The sequence below is a fragment of the Nilaparvata lugens genome, chromosome 3, assembly GCF_014356525.2.
Source record: "Nilaparvata lugens isolate BPH chromosome 3, ASM1435652v1, whole genome shotgun sequence".
In the NCBI taxonomy this organism is placed as follows: domain Eukaryota; kingdom Metazoa; phylum Arthropoda; class Insecta; order Hemiptera; family Delphacidae; genus Nilaparvata; species Nilaparvata lugens.
The window spans coordinates 18,992,411-19,017,900 of record NC_052506.1 but is presented as its reverse complement, the minus strand read 5'-3'; the positions used below and the strand labels follow the sequence as shown (position 1 = coordinate 19,017,900).

The following is a 25,490-nucleotide window of genomic DNA, read 5'->3' as shown; positions in this document are numbered from 1 at the left end:
GTTCAGAATTATCTCTGGACGACCAAAATTTATCTCTGAACCGATATCAAACTATGATGTTCAGTCTATAATCGTCTGTTTCTTGAATATAACAATTTTATCAGTTACCAAATTGAATCAATTATTATTGAAAAGAATAAAAATGACAGAAATACAACTCTTATCTGATACGGTTCTAGGGATTATTCTCAAATTAACGGATGAAAAAACTTGGGAAAATGTCTGAGATGAAACTGTGATTATTATTACGCGATTATGAAAAAGAATTCATATTGTTTCAGAGAGTGTCATCAGATCATGCTGTGAGGTGAAAGTGAAATTTAATATATATGACCTTTCCATTCTGCCTTGATACTTTCATCCAACATTTTAAGAGGTTATACCGTACTTCTTCATTAGGAGGAAAACGTTAGCTATGTAATGCGAGAGATTGGAGTCGAAGAATAAAGCCAGTACAGAAGTAAGATTCCAGCGTGAGAGGGCCTCGAGTGTTGAAATAGAATCTCGACACAGAGAATATAAATGCCGTAGAGCACACAAGCATATGCCAATAGGGCATAAGTGGGTGGTCTCGGGTCTCGGCTGCGAAAAGTGTGTCGGAAAAACTGTGATCTGTCAAGACAGAGCTCTGGTTCGCGAAAAAGCATATTGTGAGTAGGAAAACTGCGAGAAAGAGGTGAGAAGGGAGAGAATTCAAGTTGTGAGATAAAGGCAGATGGATTTGACAGAGCGGACGAGGGAATAGAAGAAGACGAATCAATATAAGACCAGCAGCAGGAGCGGCAACAAAGCTGGGAAAAGCGTGAAAAGCGGAGGCCCGCTATAACAGGGCGGAACAGTTCCTTTCATAAATCTTGATAGACGAATCGTATTCGTCAAGTCGTGAACTGAAATGAAGAATGGAAGAGCAAGAAAGAAAGCAAAGAGAAAACCCGGGAGAAAGTGCTGGAGGGAAGGTTAGGCCGCAGTTCAAAAGCTAGCAAAAAATGTTGGGGTCTTTCGTCATAATATTTCTTGCTGAACGATTCCAGGCGAATTTTCGTGAACAGCTCTGCTGCGAAGATTGGTCGAACAATGGATTCAACAGCGCTATCAGCCGAATTCAGTGCGGATTAACAGCGAATGAATTCCATGAAGTGTGCTCAAGTGGATGACATAATTATCTAACTGGGTTTTCCGATTTTCCGATTATTTTTGTTCAGCACAGGTCGTGAATAACCATACCCATAGTAAGGCTACAATAAAATCGTTATGATCACTTAAAAATAGAATCTACATAGTATTTTACTGTTCTTTATCACTCAACTTTTCTTATTTTCTGGAATAATTTGTGGTGTTCTCAAATTGTAGCGCTTTTCATATCTGATTCTACGTGGAAATTCTAAGTTCAGTTTTCAGTACATAATAATTTTCAAGTATTTGATCCCTGATGAATGATAGGGAACGATGGATTACACGTTTACACGAAATGTTCCTCCAACAATAACATCCATACAATAAGTATTATTCAATTATTGAATGGAATGGAAGAAATGATTGTTCACAGATGAGAATGATAAAAGTGTTTATAATGCCACTGATCCATTAAATTCATTCTAAACATTTAAACAAATTCAATTGCTCAGTTGTTAGTTTCAAATGTATACACGTATACTTTCGAACATTTTTTCGATTATGATACCCTCCAAATTAAAATGTGTGTATTTCATATTTTTCAAAATCAGTTTATATTATGTTTTGACATCATTATATTTCAAATCTCACTGCTGGTTTATGAAATTCACAAAACCTCTCTTGAATGCACTCTGGACATTCTTTATAATATTGATAAGATTCCAACACCAAAACCTGATGTAGAAAATGCAGAATCCATCAAGAAGTGGAACGATGGTGAAAATTATGAAACTTGCACACGGACAAATCATCCACACAGATTATATTCTTTATATTATTGTTGCACTATTATTCTGTAAATATGTTTTTTTGATGAATGAATTTGAATTTGCAAATTTTCAAGAGGGTGCCAGGTCCCCTTCAATCTTCTCAACTCTTCAACCGCTCATTTGACACCAAAATTGAACTGAAACTCTTCCTGACAAGCATCTCACTTTTGATTATTTAAGATTGGTCCATTTATTTCAGAAATCATCGAGTTTTTTGAGATGTTCATCTTGGAATAATGCAATCGATATATTATATATGCTTTTCCTTGTATTCCACCAATTCAAATAATATTATAAGACAAGAATCTATCATCCACGATTTCGAGAGGTAATCACAGTACAGAAATGTTATTCCCTGCATCAGACCTTCCTAGGAGAACTCTCGCATATGAGTTGAAAGTTTTTCCAGTAAGCACTTTACCTAACAGAAAGCAAAAAATCCTTCTTTATAAGTGTGAGAACTTGTGCAATATGTTAGGAGAGCATCCCGCATTGCGAGGTCCGTTTGCGGTGTTGTCGATATGGAAACTGAGAAATGCCTGGTGGTTTGGTGGAAGGAAAAGTGTGGAGAATGAGGGTTTTGTGGGGAGGAAACCAGTACCAGAGGAATTCAAATATCCAACCTCCCAAATTTCCTTCGTCAGACATTAGTGGAGGAAACTTGGTGAAAAGTCTGGGCCGAACAATACTTGTATAGAATGCACGAGAAATGGAAGTCTGGGAGAAGGGGTAGCAGTTTGAGGGGGTTGGGAATCGCCACCCATCCTCTCAGATTCAGTTCTAAGTTGTGAGTCTGTCGTGCATCATCGTTACTTTCTTATCGTGAAGCTGACGTGCTACTGATGAACTTATTTAAGTTCAGTGTCTCCGAGTTGAGACACTCATTTGACATCCTCACTCTCTGTTCACCATGCCAAAATTGAACTGTCTATCATGCCATACTCGATCAAACTAGCGCCATATCTTGTTCAATTAAAATTTACGCTCAGCTGTTTATTCTTTGTTGTTACTCTGAATCTTATTTGCATTTTAAAGCATTCTGAAGTTGCGATCCCGTCATCGGAATCTTCATTCCACCACTTGTTATCAACGATGAAGAAATACTTTTGCGATTTTAGGTTTCATTGTTCCTTTTTCCCGTTTGGTTTCAACGCACTTTGCATGATAAATCGAAGTCTATAGAGACTGGACTCCTGTTCTAGACCCAGTTAGAGGGACTATATGTAACCTTATCTAAATTTAGGAGAGGAATAGCACAAGGTTAGCTTACGTTTTCTCTCCCCATCATTTTGATGATGTAATCATTGTATGAGTCAATCAACAAAGAACAATTAATATAGCTAAATAAATTATAGCTACTAGCAATCACCAAGCATAATATATCATAACTTCCAAAATAATGTGATGCTGATAAGTTATATGGATTGATGTGATAGAGGTGGAATGATGTGTGATAAACGAAACGCTTTAGGCTTCACAAAGTTGTAGTTTAAACATGATATAACTGTTGAAAATTGATTCTCACATTCTTTAGAAAGTGGTAAAATAGGTTTCCCAAACATCGTCTCAGAGCGTATGAAATATGTCTTGGGCTAATCAATTCATCCATTTCGAATGCCAAATTCGTATTCCGAATGCCACAATTTGGAAAGTATTCTTCATCTTGCGTACTTGGATACTCATTTTTATCTAAAGCGTACACGTTTACTAAACGTACACTGACACAAACATGGAAAGCAATATCGTAAGCAACCTACAGATAGTATTATTCATGAATAAAATTTTCGAGAGAAGATTCATAATGTTGATAAATATCACTTTCTTATTAGAAATCATTTTTTTTATTATCCTTGAGGAAGAAGAAGAAGAACAACAACAAGAAAAAAAGAAAAATAAGAAGGAGAAGAAGAAGACCATGATGTTTCGAGTCGTAGTCGTATTATAATTGCATTGATTCTCATTCTATTAATTGATTATTCACTATTATAGTTGCTCATTTCTTATGCCTCGCTTTTTCACCATTATTCAGAAATTCACCGAAGGCCACAATTTGTGATTGCAGGCTAGTTGACAATACTCTGAAGAAGAGTATTGAAATCACAAGAATACTCTAAGGTTAAAAAGATAATAAAAATGAAAAAGTCAGCTCTAGTTCTAGTGATTCAAGGAGAAGCTATTACAAGATTCTTCTCGTGAAATAACTTGAAGTATCAATTTAGGATAGAAATAAACTGATCGGTTGTCCCAGTAACAGTTGTTATATTCAATAAAAAAGATATATTTTTGAGAACGATATTTTTATTCCCAAAATACAGTGAAAACTCTCCCGGTTTTGTTACTGAAAGAACAAAATTCAGACAGACAGATCAAACAACAAAGGCAGTCGAAAGGCATTTTTATAATTTGAGAATGAGGCAGCGGAAGACTTGGTCATGAAGGAGTGCGGGAGGGGTGCTCCACGTGGTTTGAATAGTGGCGAGGCGATCGGGGGAATGAATAGAAGAGGGGAAAGAGAGCGTCTAAGCCGTGAGGCGCCAATCATCTTCCTAATGTTTGGAGGAGATAAGGCACCCCTTAATGACAGGCGAGAAATAAAACGACGCTCTGGGCGTCTGGGCACTGGCAATCAATTTTATGGACAGACGCAACGCAACGCACAACGGGGAACGAGCTAAAGGTGCCTCTGTCTCACTCACACTCGAAGGTTGGCAGGCCTACATTGCACTTCTCCTAACTGAACTTTTTATACCGAACTGTATACATGTGGTCTATAAATAAATATACAGTACAATGCACTTCCCTCCACTGTATAACTTTGACTACACAACCAACTATATACATGAATAGGATAGCCATAGTTATATATAGAATGCACTCCTATTCACTGTGTTACTCTGTACTCTATATAGATAGTTATATACATGTGTTGTCTCATACATAGATATAGAATGCACTACTCTCCACTGAATAAAAGTGTACACTACACAGCCAACTATAATGCACAAATATGCACAAATAGGTAAGCAATAGTTAGATATAGATTAGAGATATATAGCTCTTCTCTTCACTGTATAATACTGTGCTCTATGTAGCCAATTATATACATATAAGAGTGGTATGATGTGTAATATTTCTTCTATATTCGGTATTGAAACAATGTAATTTGAAAATCTGATTTCTGAAAATATTTTTGGACTGGAATTTTGTGTAGTATCTTATCTAAATTTGGAAGTGGAATAGCACAAGGTTAACTCATTTTTCCCCTTTTCATCATTTCAATTATTACTTACTGTAAGTATTAATCAAGAATTAGTGTGAGAATATTTAGATAAAGAATGCATTTCGTTCCACTACATAACACTGCAATCTATGCTGACAACTATATACGTGAATTGGTTAGCCATAGTAAGATATTATAAAATGCTCTTTACTTCATTGTGTAACACTGTGATCTATCAACACAATTATATACATTTGGGAGAGCCATAGTGGGATATAGAATGCATTTCTATCAACTATATAACACTGTAATCTACGCATCCAACTATATACACCGTGTCCCACGAAGAGGTTAACACGTGTAATTCTATATTATGTGCCCATTCATGCACTGAACTATTTTAAATTTCACACAGTTTACAAAGTAGGTCCTAAAACATTCTAGGAAAATTTCAGCACTCTAACCTTTGTAGGAACAGAATGGCGGCATATTGAAAATGTTGATGAATTGTTAAAATTTCAATATGCGGCCATTTTATTTCTACGAAAGTTAGGGAGCTGAAATTTCCCCACAATATTTTTAGAACCTACTTTGCAAATTTTTTAAAATTTAAAATTTTTTTATTTCTCAGAAATTTGATTCCTTTTCCCAGCAATTGAAATTTTTTATGGATTTTTAATATGCCGCCATTTTTTTCTACGATGGTTAGGAAGCTGAAATTTTCCCAGAATATTTTAAGAACCTACTTTTTAAATTGTGTAAAATTTGAAAAAGTTTGGTGCATGAATGGGCACGTAATTTAAAAATAAATGTGTAAAGCTCTTCGTGGGATACGGTGTACATGTTGATTACCATATAGTATACACTTCAGTATTACACTGTGTACCATTTTACTGTATATAGTCAACTATAAACATAGCTCCTACAGAACGATATGTGTTGTGCGGGTTGCCGGTCTGCCCCTGTTTCTCGATCGGCTCTACACTAAACTTGTCTCCATGGGTCTATAAACGACCTGTTTACTTCTTAGCTGCTGCATTCGTTTCGAACCTACTGCTTCTTGACAAGTAGTAACTGCTTCAAGAAGAACCCAACGACTCAAGAGAAGTGCAGTTCAATCCATACTTATTTGAGTGGAGACAATCTATATTGGGTATCTACTGCTGCCTCGAATACCAATGATAATCTAGTTGGTTTGCTTCATTACCGTAGAATATTGTAACCGAATTTATTTATTTATTTATTCATCACATCGTGTACAAATACTTTAGATGAGGAAAGGCACAACAGGCTCATGCCCAAAACTGTCCCATTTCCAATTTCTACTATATTGTCCAAATAAAAATGTTGGTTGTGTCACTTCACTTTTCAAAATACAATTTACGCTCTTCAATACTCCGATAAACGTGTGAATTTTGAATCAAATAGATACTATTAGAGGCTAGAATCAAAAAATCTAAAACAGAAACTAAGTAATTATTCAAAAAGTCTAAATTTTGAATGAATCTAGAAATGTTTGAGCTAAAAACTTCACTCTTTCAAAAAATTGAATTGCATCACAATAGAACTGAGATTAGAAAAAACACTTCACTCACATGGGCTACTTTTTAAAAAAATAATAAAAACAGTATTAAAATCTTGAAGTACCCTTTATTTATTCATTTATTTATTTTAGTTGAACTATTTTAAAGTTTTCAAAAAGTGAAGGGTACTTCAAGATGTTTATGTTGTTTTTATTAACTAAGATTAGATATACCAGTGTCTTCAATAGGAATCATAGATAGTATACATAGAATTATAGGATTATAGAATACATGATGCTTGAATTGAGATTTGATAGATGAGGCTCGATGCTTGAGCTGAATGCTTTGGCGATGATACAGATTCGAAGCTTGTTCCAGAGTAATGCAAACGGACCCTTGGCTGAAGTTGTATTGCCTCTATTGTTTTACAAGGTAGAGCGATTCAATATTGGATCAGTTTTTTTTGAAGATCTGGAAATCTTATGTGTTTATTTGATCAAAGAAATTAATTCAAGCTCTCATCAATATTGTAAAGCACTTGTTGTAGTTTAATTCGGTGGTAGTTACAGCATTGTTTGGGTGCATGATAAATTTAAGTTTTTGTAATAGATTCGTGTGCTCCAGGGCACAAGTGCATATGTGGAATAAGCATGTTTAATCACAGCACATTGTAATGATATATTGAACCCCCGAATAAAATATTCTTCCATGAGAGGCTGAAATCATCAAATAATGAGAAAACTAAAATGTTGATGCTAAAACTATAAAATTGCCGAGAAATATTCATGAATTAATAAGATATGATGGAGAAAATCACCTCAACAGTGACTTAAATGAAGAGCTCTTTCCATGAATATGTGTGGAAAATACATAGTATTATTATAATGAAGGGATCATACATAGCGAATCTATTGTTGAACAGAACCAAGTCATCTGTACTGTACGGTAATAAAGTAAAGAACTGGCGTATACACGTACAAATTGGGCAAATTATGTTTGACGCATCAACACGTCTAAACTACTGGACTGATTAACTTGAATTTTTGCATATAGATTCTCAATCGACCGAGGAAGGATAGAGGCCTATTTAAAATTCTTCAAGATTCCATTACTCATTATTCAGTTTGTCATGTTTCAAAATATACCATTACGAAGCACGGGTCTCCTGCTTATCATTCATCATTTTGTTGAAAAATTCTCAATACTTGAACTCTCAAATTCTTCTCAGTGATAGTTCAATTTGACTGCAGTAAACGGCTTGTTCAATGCTCATTCAAAAAAATTAACAGTTTCATCCAACTGAAACTAGGACCTCGAACCAGTTTCACATTGGTATGCACCCTGATGTTTCATATGTGAGCTGTCGCATTAGAGCTGCTCCTGGCAATCATAAATCAGGCAAGTTAATGGGAACAGAATGCAGCCAGTTGAAGGCAGTTGCTACTGCTTCTGCTACTGTTGCTACTGCTACTGCTGCTACTACTACTGCTACTATTACTGCTACTTCTGCTGCTGTTGTTGCTGCTGCTGCTGTTTTATAGGACAGTTGTCGCCGACTCTGCATAGAATAGAAGAATTGCTAACATAATTTGCAAGCTGATGTTAGCGGTTGGTTATCTTTGCCGCCAAAATACGGCGACTGGTTTCACATGGTGACAACAAACAGTAGCTCCAACATACGCCACAGCCCAATTATTTATAGCCTCACCATTCCGACCCAAAAATCTCTAATGACCCACAGAGCTGTGCACTAATGCTTGCTGGTCCATTCAATTATTGTTCTATCAATGAGCTGAGGTTGGCACCATCGTAATGGGTGTGCGAGCGCTCATTTAAGGGCTATGTAAAGTGATCTGATATTTATGTTGATGATGATGGGCCATCTGGTACTTTCAAACAATTTCGATGCTACTAACGTGATAGGTCGAGTCTACTTGAATCATTGAACAAATGACCAATCAGAGAAAGAATGAAAACAAACTTCATATTGTCAAAACTACTGAATCATCAAAACAATTTCAGATATTGTTGTTACAATATAATAAACCTTCAGTAAACTGGAAGTTTAAGCATCTAGAAGCAGAATATTATATAGTTTTAGGCCCTAGGTGAAGCGTAGGTGAAGCCCTACGATTGACCAAGAGCTTTTGACCAATTGAGGTTGAACTGTACTGTCATTGGCTGAGACTAGACGCACCCAATTATCTCAAATTTGTCATGAGAACCTATAAAAAACAGCAAATGGAAATCCAATCCAAGAAGTTATACTCACACTATATTGTTCTCCTCAATGTGACCTCTGTAATGTTAGCTGTACTGTGAGCTCTCAGTTTAATAGAGATTGTCAATGGTGTATCAACCAGGACTAGTATCTCAGATGTTTGAACAAAAGATTGGTTTCCGACAATATCAATTCGTTTTCATTCAATATGGATAACACTAAATCATGTCTACAACAACAGCGAATAATTGGAGATGGCATTAATATGCGTAATCAATTCGAATATTACAATAGAATGATTATTGACGTCTTAAAGCAAGTGTTTTTCCGTAAATGAAGCAATTAGTTATAAGAGAAAATTTGTATAACCTATCATATTACACTATCGATATCTTAATTCGAAAAAATCTGGTGTGGTACACTCACACAACTTTCCTTGCTCATTGAACTGTAAGCCTCATCCTCAAACGAGAATAATTTAGGGGTCACAATAATTTAGGGGGGGGGGGAATAAAAATAGGGTCACATCATGACAATTATTGGCGGCAACATATTATTTGCAACTACGATCAGACTACTGTATATGTGTATAAATAATTATTGTTTTCAGAGTACTTTTTCCTTCGTGTAAATTGTGAAATTAGATGATTTTTTTTTTAAAGTCGTCAAAACAGCTGTTCTACAGATGAATTATCTTGACTATGACTGTGTACTTTTTATAAACTGCTCTACCTACCTACCTACCTCATGCACGAGATGGAGGTTACAAAGTCCATTTCTCAAGGATAGGGTGGACCCTCCATTAGTTTCCCAGGAAAAGACTCATGCCAGTGATAGATCTGATAAATAACTATACAGGGTATGAATTTGAAAAAAATCGTTAGAGCCGTTTTTGAGAAAATCGTGAAAAACATGGTTTTTAGTCATTATCCGCCATTTTTCTCAATAATATTACGGAGCTCCTGAAATTTTCCGGAAATGAGACTCATGCCAGTTGATAGGGCTTATAGATAGCTATCTATGATATGAATTTGAAGAAAATCGTTAGAGCCGTTTTTGAGAAAACCGTGAAAAACATGGTTTTTTCGTCATTATCCGCCACTGCTACTGCTGCTACTACTACTGCTACTATTACTGCTACTTCTGCTGCTGTTGTTGCTGCTGCTGCTGTTTTACAGGACAGTTATCGCCGACTCTGCATAGAATAGAAGAATTGCTAACATAATTTGCAAGCTGATGTTAGCGGTTGGTTATCTTTGCCGCCAAAATACGGCGACTGGTTTCACATGGTGACAACAAACAGTAGCTCCAACAGACGCCACAGCCCAATTATTTATAGCCTCACCATTCCGACCCAAAAATCTCTAATGACCCACAGAGCTGTGCACTAATGCTTGCTGGTCCATTCAATTATTGTTCTATCAATGAGCTGAGGTTGGCACCATCGTAATGGGTGTGCGAGGGCTCATTTAAGGGCTATGTAAAGTGATCTGATATTTATGTTGATGATGATGGGCCATCTGGTACTTTCAAACAATTTCGATGCTACTAACGTGATAGGTCGAGTCTACTTGAATCATTGAACAAATGACCAATCAGAGAAAGAATGAAAACAAACTTCATATTGTCAAAACTACTGAATCATCAAAACAATTTCAGATATTGTTGTTACAATATAATAAACCTTCAGTAAACTGGAAGTTTAAGCATCTAGAAGCAGAATATTATATAGTTTGAGGCCCTAGGTGAAGCGTAGGTGAAGCCCTACGATTGACCAAGAGCTGTTGACCAATTGAGGTTGAACTGTACTGTCATTGGCTGAGACTAGACGCACCCAATTATCCTAAATTTGTCATGAGAACCGATAAAAAACAGCAAATTAAGATCCAATCCAAGAGGTTATACTCACACTATATTGTTCTGCTCAATGTGAGCTCTGTAATGTTAGCTGTACTGTGAGCTCTCAGTTTAATAGAGATTGTTAATGGTGTATCAACCAGGACTAGTATCTCAGATGTTTGAATAAATGATTGGTTTCTGACAATATCAATTCGTTTTCATTCAATATGGATAACACCAAATCATGTCTACAACAACAGCGATTAATTGGAGATGGCATTAATATGCGTAATCAATTCGAATATTACAATAGAATGATTATTGACGTCTTAAAGCAAGTGTTTTTCCGTAAATGAAGCAATTAGTTATAAGAGGAAATTTGTATAACCTATCATATTACACTATCGATATCTTAACTCGAAAAAACTCTGATTAAGAAAAGTTTCTGTTTTTTGTACAATGTGGAAGAGGATGGAACCCCACATGATTGAGATAAGGCTTGGCCAAAGATGAAGGAAAGTGGATGGAGATGACAGGATTCAACATTCTATTCAATAATCACCTGGATCAAGGAATGATTTATTGATAAAAGGAAAAATAAGGGAGGTTGAGGGTAGTCAATATCATAATACCATAAGCATACACACCATACAATAATGAAATCTGTTACTTGACTTGATAATTTGTTTGGCGTTACACAACCAGAAATTCATTGACATTTTTTCTAATCAATAGCAATATATTGAAAATATCATCATTTTCAAGAATATTTCCCCAATTCACGAATGAATAAAGAATACTCTAGCAGGTGACTTCAATCTTTAATGTGTTTCCTTTCTGATTTTTCTTCACTGTACTCAAATACTCACGAGAAAAACTTCAAGTCTCATCTCGGATGTGAACGAAAAAAGCTTTCCACCAGTGAGACAGACTCTTTGATGCGCAACTGTTAGTAGTTTGCTGCACTCCGCAGAGCACATCCCAGAAGGACCATAAACCATTGTCTACTCAGCGATAATCACACCCGTCGCATCGCACGGCTCTCTCCATTTGTATTCTCTCCACAACGATTGCGGAGCACAGCTTCGGACCAAATAACTGAGCTTTATTTGTTTATTTATTGACGATAGAGACAACGGGTTCACCAAAATATGTCTCCTTTACAATACAAATTGTACAAATACAAATGAAAACAAAAGTTACATTGCTCAATGATCATCAATTCGGAGGAATAGGAGTCTAGAGAACTGTAGAGCAGAATATGATTATATTTCATGCTGATCGGAAATTCATTACCGATGTCTAAATTCAAGATTCCATGGAGGTGATTGAAATGAATAATAACATTAATATTTCGAAGTATGATTATTCCAATTTATTGTAGCCTGACGACTGATAACACAAAAAATCAAACATCCTGAGTATATTGAAGATTCGTCGACTTATTTAAGAAGGCACTCCACTTTTACATTTGATAATGTTTTGTTATCAGGAAGGTTGAAATTCATGTCAAATCGTCTATATTAAGGAATAGCTGAGCTCTTTCAGCAAGAGGATTGTTTGTTCATTAGTGATGAGCCATATTGTGCTATATCTGTTCCCTCTAGTAGTTGACGAGAGCTCAATTCTCAATACTGCCGTGGAAGGATGAGTGGCCGCTGTTCAGTACGGTACAACTAACTTCCAGTTAAGCCACATCAACAATGCCAATTTGAAACTGAGGGTCCACTCACCAACATGATTTTCATGAATCTATGCCTGCATCATCATCATCGTTATCATCATCATAATCATCATCAACAAACTCTTAAAATCTAAATCATCTATAATGTCTGAACATTATAATGTCATTCAACCATCTTCAAATCAACATAACCATTTTTCATAATACTAGGGTGTGACAGACAATCGTAATATCTATCTTCTTACAAGGATGCTACAGACTATCTTAGGAGGTCATTCATCTTCCAAACACATCACTACTAAGTACTCTATTGCTCTTCACTTCAGTCTCAGTTAACGAGGTATTGATAATAACAGTGGAAAGAAGTATCTCAATATTGAGATAAATTTGTGGTTCTGATAACTCTCAATATTTTAATGCCATAGCCTGAACTATTCGAGAATGAGAGAAAGTTTACTTACATCAGTAGTGCCATTATTTGTGAAGGTATTATGTATTATGGATTATGGGATTGTTCACGGAATGAAAATATTCTGCTCCACATCCTCATGCTTGAGAACTGAGTTGAGCCCGTCAGAAACAGCCTACAGATGAAAAGTAGATAGTGAGTGAGAGAGAGTAATCATTGTTCATAGCTGCACCGTCCAATCTGAGTAAAATTATCCAGTGCTTGTAGTACAAGAGAGCGGTGGATGGGAGCGTGTTGCTGAATTTGAATGCACATTCGTTTTTTCGAGCCATTGTTCGTTCACAACTCCATTCGTTACAACAACTTTTTTTTCGGCCGTCGAGGCACTGCAACTGTTTTTGTAAACACTCCATTATACTGTTTTGAGTCTTCGTCGCCAGCATCTCGTGCACTCCATTGTACAGCTTTCACATTATCTAATATTCCAGTAGCGGCTGGCTCTATTGTTTGTACAATATAATTAAAACGCCACTCATTAACGAGAACGAATAGTTTTCTATTTGTCAATTGCCAAGAGCGAAAATTTAGCGATTAGTGCCCTGCAGGGATGGGCGAAAATCAAGAACAACAAATCTCAGGCATCTTGTGGAATTATTTTAGAGCCAGTTTTCTGTATTAGAGGAAATAGGATGCAAGAAAGTTGGAATCGGCATTTACCAAGGATTCTCTATAATTTGGTACCTGTACTGCATCTTCTGTATATCCCAGTAAGTATAAGAGCTAAAATGCTTTCCACTTCTAAGAGAAAAGCTGAAATTCATTACTTGTTATCGAACTTTAGTTACCGATCAGTGAGTGAAAATTCTTGATGTCATGCTGATCATAACCCTTCTTTGCACAACTCATCCAACTAAATTCAGGAAGAAGTGATGTTGAGTCAGTTTTTTTTTTTTAATTTAATCATTGTGATGCGTGTGATTCAATAAATGGAAGGACTTTGAATGAAAGGTCATCGACGAATAGAACTTAATCTCTATGACGTTGTACAACTGTTAATAATTGTATTGTATTACGTGTAAACTATGTTGAATAAATTTATATCTTATCCTTTCTTATATTAACAGTGAAAAACTTGAAAATCGAGTACATTGTGAACTCTATCTCTAGGTCAGAGAATCCATGAATGGTGATACTGAACGAGCTTGAATTTGACAAAATAAATTCAATTGAAACTAGATTGTAAATGAGTTGAACAAATCATATACCTGAGCAAATATTGAGAAAAAATTAATTGAGGGAAGTCGGTAATTGCTATGAATAGTCAAGTAAAGTTGAAGTTAGAAAATGAACATAACTTGGAGCTCTATTCAACATGAAATACATCTAATTATATGCATACATGTATATAACTATATCAACGTGTAGTAAAAAAAGTATTCAATCGCATGCAAGTTATTTTTGTATATGAAATTTTATTATTTCACTTCCCTACCAGTTATTATTTCGTTGAATATCATTTCCAGAAGGAAATCGGCTGCAGAGTTGGATATTCATCGACTTCTGAATCCAATTGCAGATAAACTGATATCCAGAAAGTGCATAAATTGAGTTCATCCCAGAGGAATACTTTTCACTTTCAATTGCGTAACTGATATCCAGGAATTACACAAATTAAGTTCATCCCAGAGGAATACTTTTCACTTTCACTAGCGTAGCATCATGAGCCTTACAAAATTCACTCAAATCCATCATGTTTGATACTTGTCCTTGGGAGTTATACCATTTAATTTCAGAATAGAATACACTGAATACTGAAATAAAATTAAATGCTTGAATTGCTCATTGATTTCGTTGTCGTAACTGATCACTTACAAGTTTCCTAACGAACTATAGTATCTTACTTGTTATCTTATTATTTTATCTTTTTTCTTATTTCTTTCTTATTATGTATCAAAAACCCCACAACAAGGTTATATAATTATAATTTGCGATCTATTTTTATCGATTGAATAATTTTCGATCTATTCAATTCATGATGTATAGTGCTGATTGATGAATTAACTCAAAAGAAGGTACTGAATCACAGGTATTACTGCTACTATATCCATTAATTTGATCTGGAACACAAAATCACGACACTGCTGTACATGGTAGGAACACCATGGAAAATTTCGCACCATGATAACACCCGGCCGTCCATAGTGCAACTGAGGATCCGTGGATAGGCTGCAATCTGTAGCAGACCGCGGCCACTGCTCAAAGAGAGAATCTGTTTACACAATTGTCCGTCATGCCAAAAATAGCTTGCTTTTCAAAGCTAAACTCAAACAACTTCATCAAAATTCTCGACTGGCTACTACAAACAACTGCACACTCGCCTTAGATTATTTTCCGATCCCAGCCGTATCAGAATATCAGAATGCTTTCGCTTGTTGCAGCCTTCGGCAACATATCATCTCATTCAGCTTTTTGTCAACAGACTGAGAATGTTCACACTTGGCTTCAAAAAATAACAGGGGATTTCTAATTTTCAAATTCTGGAAACATCTCGAGCATTCAAGCCTGCATTCGAAGTTTTTCTTCAATGCTGTTTTGGGAAAGATTTCATCACAGTCTCAAATATTGACTATTCAATGTTGAATAATGAAGATGAATCAGAAAATCCTCTCAATATTGATGAAGCTCTAATATACCTTCCACCGTATATTTCTAACCATAGTATATCGTACCGCATCTTGCTTCTCATCTTGCTTCTATAACTTTTCTCATAACGATTTGAACAAACAATTATTCAGGTATCTTATTAGACAGATCAGAGTACTAGGCAAGTACTAGAGACTCTCCAGTAAATCAGAACTTATCCTTACAAACACGAGAAATGGAAATTATCAAATGAAGCTATTCTGCTTTATCTGGAGCTATTCTCTACACTCATGACGCAGATTTGAAGAAGAAATCTAGGAAAGGAACATAGTAATATGATGTTATCTATGAAAAAATATAATTTGACGTTGCAATAACGTAGAAGTTTTATGCGACTATCAATTGAGTCACATATCAACTTCTCGAAGATCGTGTCAAGTTATAGCCAACAATATCGAGGAAAGAAAAGCAGAGGTTGGTCATGAACTCCTTCTATTCAAAAATTATCTTATTATTTCAAGATTGATAATGATGATGATTGACAAAACTCTCAATGTTAACAACGCATGACCTGGCCGAGTGTAATAAAAAAATGCATTCACGGTTTTACGACTAGGAAAGCAGATTTGAACCGTAACGTTATTTCTGAGCAACGCTTTGCACTTGTAAGAAACTCAGTTAAGTTTTGTATGAAGTCTCACCTTGTAAAAGTGTATAGTGTAGCGAGATAAGGGTAATGGGCGTCAGATGAAAATGACACTGACATGACATGCAGAGGCGAACGCCGCAGCCGACAAGATTACGAAGCCGACATGGGGTCCATTACTTGGCTCAATGGGCGCATCGCAGCCTCCGTCCGCCTCTGCCTTTGCCTCAATACCCACTGTAGACCAGAACCATCCACCCAACCCCTGGCTTGGCCTTCATTCCCGGCTCCAACGACGACTTCAATATTAGAACTGAATTCACAAAGCAGATGCTCATGACTTTCAGCTCAAGTTATGATGCAACGGTGCATTGCATTCACACGTGAAGAGTAGAAATAGCTCTAGTGGATCCGGCATTGAGAATGGAATATTATTCTTGAGATAGTATAGGGAATACCGAGATCAAGCATTAATGTGTAGAGCTTTTCTCTGTTGATACTGTCATAAGCCTGCTTGAAGTCTATGTAGAGATGATAGACATCTATGTTAAATTCCCAGAACTATTCTGCTATTTGTCGGGCAACAGAAAGCTGGTCAGTAGTTGACCTGCCTCATCTGAAACAAGCCTGATATTCTCTTAATACTCTCTCAGCATACACATCTATTTTATCTTTAATGATTGAGGTGAACGTCTTATATGCTGTTGATAGGAGAGATGCCTCTGTAGTTCTTGGGTTCAAGTCTATCACCCTTTTCATAGATGGGGCATATGATTCTCATGTGCCAATCCTCAGGTAGAATTTCAGTTTCCCACACAGAGTTTATAAAATGAAGCAATTTTGTTGTTAATCTCTCGTGACTATTAAATGCAAATTGATGGGTAACATTCAGTTGTCACCAATAGAAGTTTTTTTAGAATTCTCAAGGAATTTAATTCCGTGATATCTTGATAAAACTAGCGATGCTTGACAGCAACTATTATAATTATTGAAAAACACAGTCTCAATTCTGTCGCATCCACATTAATTTATCAAATTTGTTGACATGACTGCAATTATGATTGTGCAATCTCCAATGAATTCCCCTTATAACATGAAAAATGTTGACAATAAAAATGAATTTGAAATAATGAATATACACTATGTGTACACTGTACACGGCTCCAGGAATAGAATAGTATCTATTCTATTAGTAAATCAGTCAAGTTATTTGATGGTCTACTGTGGATATTGTGAGTGAATGAGGAGGTATTGAAGAAATAGTTTGGAGATTGAAATGATGAGCATAATGCCTGCTAGGACAACCATGCATCAAACAATAGCAGGAGTCAAATAGAAATCATGAAACCAGCTGCCAGAAACGATCCAACTGGTTCATCAAAGCTCAAATCTCTCATAAATACGGTCCGTATTGCTGTAGGCTTATTGAACCAGAATAATATATTCACAATTACTTGGTCACTTCAACAATGAATCTTACCAGTGAATTCAACATTCAAGAGTACTCAATACTGGGAATTTATTCATTTATTTATTTATAAATGAATAAATAGTATTTTATTTATTCAAATAAATATTTTTCTGGTTAAAATCATTTTTAACGAGAAGTTTCATAGGGTTCTCCCTTATCAAGACTCCATATCAAGAGTGGTATTGAAGCTATTTCTAATAATATCCGCTTTCTAAAGAATTGAAAGAAATGTTAAAAATGAGATCTTCCACTATCTGTATGGAATTGAGAAAAGCTCAAGGTAACGGCATTGAATCGAGAATGAAAAATGAGAGGGAAAAGGAATCTTGGAAGGATGCCATTTCTTAGAACCTCTATGACAGCTTTTCCAGCAATAAAGTGACATAGCATATTAATTCAGGCTTTGAACTGGGACTGGAAATCCTTAAACGTGATTTTTGAATATATGATTATATTATTATACTAATTTGATGTAGAAGAATTTCTAGAATCAACCCCAGAGTTGAACATTGTGTACGTTCTGTGTACAGTAAATTGTTCCAGTTCCAATCGTAAATTGTTCCATCACGTGACTAGAGCAAAGTGTTCCCATGGAACGCCATTTAAAAATCGTTGGTTCAAGCTTTTGGCGCGCACTTATAAAATTGATTTACAACGAAATGTGTCGTTTACTAGCAGCGTGAATGAAGAAAGGCTGTTTTACAAACTTACAGTCTAGAAAAGTGTGCATTTCTTTCATTTCATTACTCTCAAATTTTCTATAGAGAAAAATTCATTCAACGAATGGTTATGAAACATCATTTTGTTGGTGATGTATTCTATGGCTATGCTATTGTGAACAAACTAGCTATCAGCGCATACGCATAGAAGCAAGCAGACTACAATCCAATCCACCAATGAGAGAGCTCGGATAGTTGGAACTGTAACAATTTACCAAGCTTTGACTGTGGGGCAGGAACTTGGAACTGAAACTGGTTTCTGGTACAGAATCTGTCAAAACTCTTCCCATGGGACGCGGGACTTTTTACCTGGTGAATATTGTGAATCGGACAATTTACCACATTCTATATACCCAGAACGGGCTCATTAATTAAAAAAACCATCTTTGTTACCGAGACAGGCACGTATCATGTAAGTGATTTCAGGTAGAGATGCTATGGAGATGATTCTAAAGAAATATTGTAGTTGAACATCCAGCAACTTTTTCCATTACACTCACAACTAATCAATTTTATTTGATCATTTTTAAAACAATCTGAAGTATCCTATACAAAACACTCACCTGGCTTGTAAACTTATCACCTCTACTGAAGTTTAATCAAATAAATTGATCTAAATACCAGTAGACTCACCAATAGCAGGTATGTCCCTGTCATGATCCAGCCATTCGGAAAACTGTAACAGAATAAAATTTTAGCTTATTTTACTGGCTCTCATGGACTTTTATGTAGCAAACATTTGATGACCAGTGAGTCAAAAGTTTCAGTGCTACCATAACGGACAGACCATTATTCATTCACATTTTATCATTTTATCATTATGGAAGATATAAACCATCAACAGGAAATATAACTTTGTGTGGAAGAACTGCAGTGAAATACTCTTCCATTCATTTTTATCACAAGTTGAACGAAAGAATAATTCATATTTTTGCCATTAAACACACATTTTGCGCATTTAACAATCATGATCAGGATGCATCTCATCTCAATATTAAGATACATCATTGAAAATGTTATGTTCCAGTTTCTATTTAACACTGAATACATCACTTTTTCTGCTATAATATGAGAGAATAATGTTCATGTCATGTATTTGTTTCATATTTTATTGACGTGGAAATAGGCCATAAATTGGGATAATCGAGAATTGAATTCGAAAACTACCTATAATTGACTATTCGTAAATCCAATTCAAGATTATATAACAAATACATGTTATCTTGCAGTTCATTATTGTAATTACTTCAAAAGTCTATGATATTTCACCCAACGTGGTAAAGTGGTAGAGTGGACATTACTGTCAAAATTTCCTTTCAAAAACATCAACAAAAGGTCATCTTATTCTATATTTTCTTTTTATTCCCAATGAATATATCAGAGGCTGTATGATTATTACTCAAAGTGGAATAATATCTCAATATTGCATTCCATTAATAAAGCCATGGCTATCATTGAACATACCCATTGACTATTTTTTGTATAATAGTCATAAGTCAAGTCACTGAGAAAAAAATAGTTAACTATCAACTTTTTGAGATAAAAACAAAATTCTTGTATCAAGGGGGCTCAAAGATATATCAACAAACCTTAGCTCACTCAACTTTCTATGAAATATCATATCCAATCTTTCTCATTCAGTCTGTATCGATTCATCAAATCAGTTATGGACCAAACCAAGAGAAAACGATCATTCCTATATGTCTCTTCTTCTTTCAACTATCGATCAAAAATGTTGAAGAGGGTGCTATCAGGTACTTGCCTAGGGTGCTGTTTAATAAAAAAACGTACAATAATTATTACAAAAATATAACTCACCGCATAACAATCAATTCATTTCAAGGATAAGCATTATTTTTTAAGATTGGGAACGGGTCACGACCGCCTCACAATTTCCTGAATATTTTGTAACCTCCTTATGAGTGAATAGAGAGTCTTCGTCACTGAAATCTGAGCTGTACTGTTCAAACCTCTACTTGAGAATGCAATGGAGCTAAGGATTGTCTATACACATGGAGACATTCACTGTGAAGAAATTCTTTTGATCTGCAAAATCATAAAATTATCATTTACAGAGACCTCCAGCCAGTTGAATTGCGAACAGATAAATAACGATGAGGTGGAGTGAGGTTGGGCTGCGGTGCAAACATTTATCAGGATCAGTTTGTGTCCTGACACATGAACACATCTCGGCTCTGCTTCTCAATGGATCTGTCTGACGGTGTCACGGCGTGGAGTCGTCACGGCGCATGGCGACGCTACGTTTGTCAACGTTACTCTTTGGCCCAGAGTTCCAGACGTTTGATAAAACTGATGAAAATATTTCTAGCGTCTTCTTTTTGGCAATTTTTTTCTACGTACCATTAAGTTCAAGTACGAACTCCCTTCAAATTTACATTCAATACCTTTTTTACAAAATGTTGAGTGTTGACTTGATTATCAATCATCGTCATCCGTAATGGTTATTTTGTAACAATTAAACAGTATGGGTATTTTCGAGATAGGTATTTTCACGTTTTCGGAGTTGTTACAGCGCGAAAAAGTTTGAAAGCATACACGTACATACGAACGAAATTGATGAATTTGTGTAATGATATTACAATTATGTGTATTCGATATTAATATTTTCTGTCCAAGAGAAAAATTGACGTTGTCAAGATATGAAGAATCTTATTAATTTCCAACGTGATATTACATTCAAATTTCAGATATGTATCTAACCCAATTAGAACTCATTGACGGAGGCTAGTCATTCATTCTAATTTCATAGTAATCGGGAATATTGTTACTCATAGATCAATAATATTGTTTGGAAATCTATTAATGGAGGTATCATCAATTTCAAACTGGTATTGAATTATCACTGGTGAGAATATTATCCAAAACCTAGTATGGAATGGGAACAAGAGACTATCACTCAAACTTCTATCACAAACGTGAATAAATAAGACTACTGTCTACTATACAACAAACAGTGTCTTCCATATTTTTCTGTACTCGAAAAGGTGACATGTTTGTTTCTGTGTCACGTATCCTAGCTTGCGCTTCCATTTTCAGGAGGACATGATGTGCGTGTGCATGTGTGGGTGCGTCTGTGTATTTCGCAGGTCTTCATGAAAAAAGTGGGCGGCGAAGAGAAAAAATGAGATGAGCTGGGTTCTTGGCAGCATGCACGCGGCAGGAGATGAAGTTAGCAAAGGTGCGGCAGATAGAAGGTAGTTTGTGATAGGAAACGGGAGAGACGCATGCAGTAAATAAGAACTGCGAAAACCCCCGGGAAACTTGGAAATGGAGGGAAATGTCGGGAAATCTCTCGATAAAGTTGGATGAGTTGATCAATGAGTATCAGTTGAACAAGAATGATGCAATGTGAGTGATTTTAACGGGCTGAAATCAGATCACTGAGTTTCTATCCTCAACAATCAAATTTCCAACGGGCAAAAATCAGATCATTGGATTTCTATCCACAAATATAAATTAAATCGACTTCTTTTTTCTTATAGATACTACTTGACATTTACATTCTATGAAAGAATTCAGGATAAAGTATAGGGAAAAATATATACTTGAAAAAATATAATTTTTAAAGCAACAATTATAAGCAACTCTTTTCTATATTAGGTAATTTCATGTGATGAGTAGGATATTAAAAATAATGTTGCGGGAAGAACACTCTTTTTGAGGTTAATCCTTTCTTGGAGGATGATTTGAGGGTCTTGTTGCATTCACCTCATCGACATGAAACGATGCTATCACTCACCTATATGAAGCAAACGGAGAATTCCTTGAAGTGCTATAATCAAAAAAACACGCATCCTAAACACCGAATTTCACGATCGAAAAATCAAATTGCAAATCGAGCCACCGAACTGAGATGACTGCCACATCTGCCAGAACAAGCTTATAAATTTCGACTGCCATGTGAGCAAATATCTGCATACATACACCTGGCTTGACTTCCGCCGAAAGATAAGGCACTCTTTGTGAGAATTGAATACCTTCAGAGGAAACGTGATGTTTGATTTATGACGAGGAGAGGTGGAGAGGGGGAAGGTTGACTTCATGTAAATAAGCGGACCGAAATGGGAACTACACGCGGAAATTTCTGTTTTCGAGAGTGAAAATTCACGCTGCAAGAGAAGCACCGAAAGGTTAAACCTATTACGTTTCAACGCGAACCCTATTCAGTGTCACACTGAAATAATTGACGAGTGAAGACCTCAAATCAATGCGAATTCAACTCTCTGAAAAGCCTCAAAGAGCCATTTTCATGCATTCTCTTTGTATAGTAGTAGTGGAGTGGAAGCCTGTCTACATAATGCATAAACAATCTCAAACACACTCTATATAACGGGTATATGACTCAAATACAGCAGCATTCTCCACCGCAAAGCAATAATATTCGAATTGAGGTGACTATGGAAATTGCTTTGGCCGCAATCTCTTCGAATTTCAGGCATACTTCCACGAAATATTCCAATCAAACTCTGATTGTGCGGACAGCACACCTATTAAGTTTCTGAGGTGAGTTTACATAGTTGAATTGAAATTTTGTTCTGTATTATTTTGAGTAGCATATTTTTTGCTTGATCGGAATTAACCGACAAAGTGTTTGCCAGTTTAGGACGAAAAAAATGGATTCATTGAAAAGAAGAGAAATTGGAATGACTCCATTGAAATTGAATTAAGTCGTTTGAGATTAGATCATTCCATAATCTTGTAATATTCATTCAATTGTTACAGATTGTATTTGTTATCCAATTGTACTTCTGACATAGCCTGATGTATTTCTTGTATTTCTGAGCCATTCAATCATTGGATAGATCATATGGATTAGAATAAAGATATAACTATGAATTTATCATATTCAATAAGACTATCAACTGAAGAATGTTGCTTGATGAAAGCTATCAAAATCAGACTCTCTACATCTCTATATATTCATATTCTGAATATCCATGCACAAAGTTTCAAAGCACGACGAACAAAATTTTTGTACCTGTGCAAGTCCAGCAATATAAACTGGTCATGTTCTGATTTGACTACAAAGGCACGAATGCCCTTCACAAATACAGTCATGTTTTTCACCTCTCATATTATAATAGGTAAACTCTACACTAGACTAAAATGTGGACTACACAGATGAAACAGACATTTTTTCCTGTCAATTTAATAAAGCCCTGTGTACACCAGCGCAAAACGCGTTGACAGTGACAGCAGCGGGATACCCTTCAAGTCCTGATTGAATCGTTGAAATTGTCTTGCTCCCGTTTTCCTTCAATGTATTTAAACCGATGAGTATTAAAGAATCTATCTATTAAAATTGGCTACCTTGATTGTAACCGACTATGATAAGATTTTCCTATTCGTTCTATTATAAACCACGGAGAACATATAGCAAATACTTGTATCAACAAATTTAATACGGTACGCTAAAATCTATAATCTGAAACAGTTAACTCCCGAATATGGTTTCAATTTGAAGTTGATTTTAATTGCATGAGCCCATGCAGCATGCATAAATGCAGCAAAGTACTGCTTGCAGTTCTGAACTTTGAACTTCCCTCCCCAACTCCATCAATTGCACCCCTACTAGTCAACTCTGGCACTTTGTAATGAGCTTGACGATCATGCTGATGATGATAACGTAGAATGTAAGACGATGATGGCACTAAGTACTGAGAATGTGCGTTTCACAACAGGCCATTAATAATAGGTAATGAACAAAACTATACAGTTTACTTGCACTATAAGCATCGCACCACGGCCAACTTATACAGTGAACTTGCTTAATAGTTATAACAATAGGTGAGCGTAGTAGGCTGACTCGTATTTTCGATTGCAATCCTCCAAGAAGCGAGTGAAGGTAACTGCTGCGCGCACTGAGCTGAGCTAGTGTAGAGTCACAGCATGACAGTAAATGCCAGACAGCCACGGAAGCCAAGCCTTGCTCTGCACGCATTCAAATTTATTATCCAGAGGCCGTTGAACTATTCCCATTCAGACCTCTGCATTGATCTCACATGCACCGATTGTCAAGTCTGAGTCGTTTACTATGCGAGTGTGTAGTCTAGAGTTTTCCATTAACTTGTATCTACTACTATTTCTCAAGGAAACTATATTGAATGAACTATTTAAATCAAACTACTGAATCAACAAGTAAAAAACCACTGAGAAAACTGTGGTTGTTTCAAACCACTGAAACAACAATTCCATTAGATATGAACGAATCGGTATTAGCACGGATCTAACCCATTAGCACAGATATCTAATCTATGTTTACATAGTCTATGGATGGTATTAGTGTCCGAATCCGGTTGAGTGGAAATATTGTTCCCACGAGTTGTAATGGGGAAAAATACGAGTATTTTCACTGAACCGAATCTGGACTACTTACAGGACTACTCCTGAATACTAAGGTGGGAATCAAGCTTTCATCCATTAACTTCGAGTATTGTCCTTGAAGCTCATTGATAATGTGATATTTTTTGTGAAATTAAAAATTCTCATTGAATTTATTTGGTTTCTATTCATACACCAAACAAATAGTAACTAGTTTTGTGTTTTCTGGTAGTAACAAGTTTTGTGTTTTCCCACAAAGTTAACAAACAGAAAAGGGAGCGAGAGTCCTCGTTTACTATACTCAAGATTAATGATTGACATTACTCATATCTAAAAATATAATACTCAAGATTGAATGTTATCAGAGATAAGAGAGAAAATAACTCCACATATGAATGCGGATCTATTGTGATGACGTAGATTGAAGAATAACAAACTGTATAGGAACTTCTTGAACCAAAGTTTAAAATGGGAGAAATCTATTTCTTGAGAGATGATCAAGTTATAGTTTGAAATAACAGTTGAAGCGAATGGTGACGCCTTTACAAATGATTGATTTGGATGATATAACCCAGTAGTGGACCAAACAATATTGGATTTAGTTCGCTTGTTAGGCCGATTCGAATTGTGTGAGGGTGTGAGTTAAGAGCCCCAACTTACTCAATTTGCAGAGCAAAACGCTTATTGGATTCTCAAATTACACGCGGCTGTATTGTGGATAATTCGAATGGGTGAAGTCAGGGGGGGTTGTGGCGAAGGGGTTATCCCTGCCCCAGGGACCATTCATGTCTGGCAGTCCGAAAATGGGTTTATTCGCCAATTCTCTCCAA

At 36.0% G+C, this 25,490-nt stretch overlaps 1 protein-coding gene across 5 annotated transcripts in view; it reads right to left on the bottom strand.

Moving 5' to 3' along the window:
- LOC111061806 (transient receptor potential-gamma protein) overlaps positions 1-25,490 on the bottom strand; it is a 228,530-nt gene that overhangs the window by 146,001 nt on the left and 57,039 nt on the right. For all 5 annotated transcript variants that reach the window (XM_039423190.1, XM_039423193.1, XM_039423191.1 and 2 more), the window contains exon 4: positions 18,952-18,994. The gene's annotated coding sequence lies outside the window, so the exon portion shown is untranslated. The remainder of the gene's footprint in view (positions 1-18,951; positions 18,995-25,490) is intronic.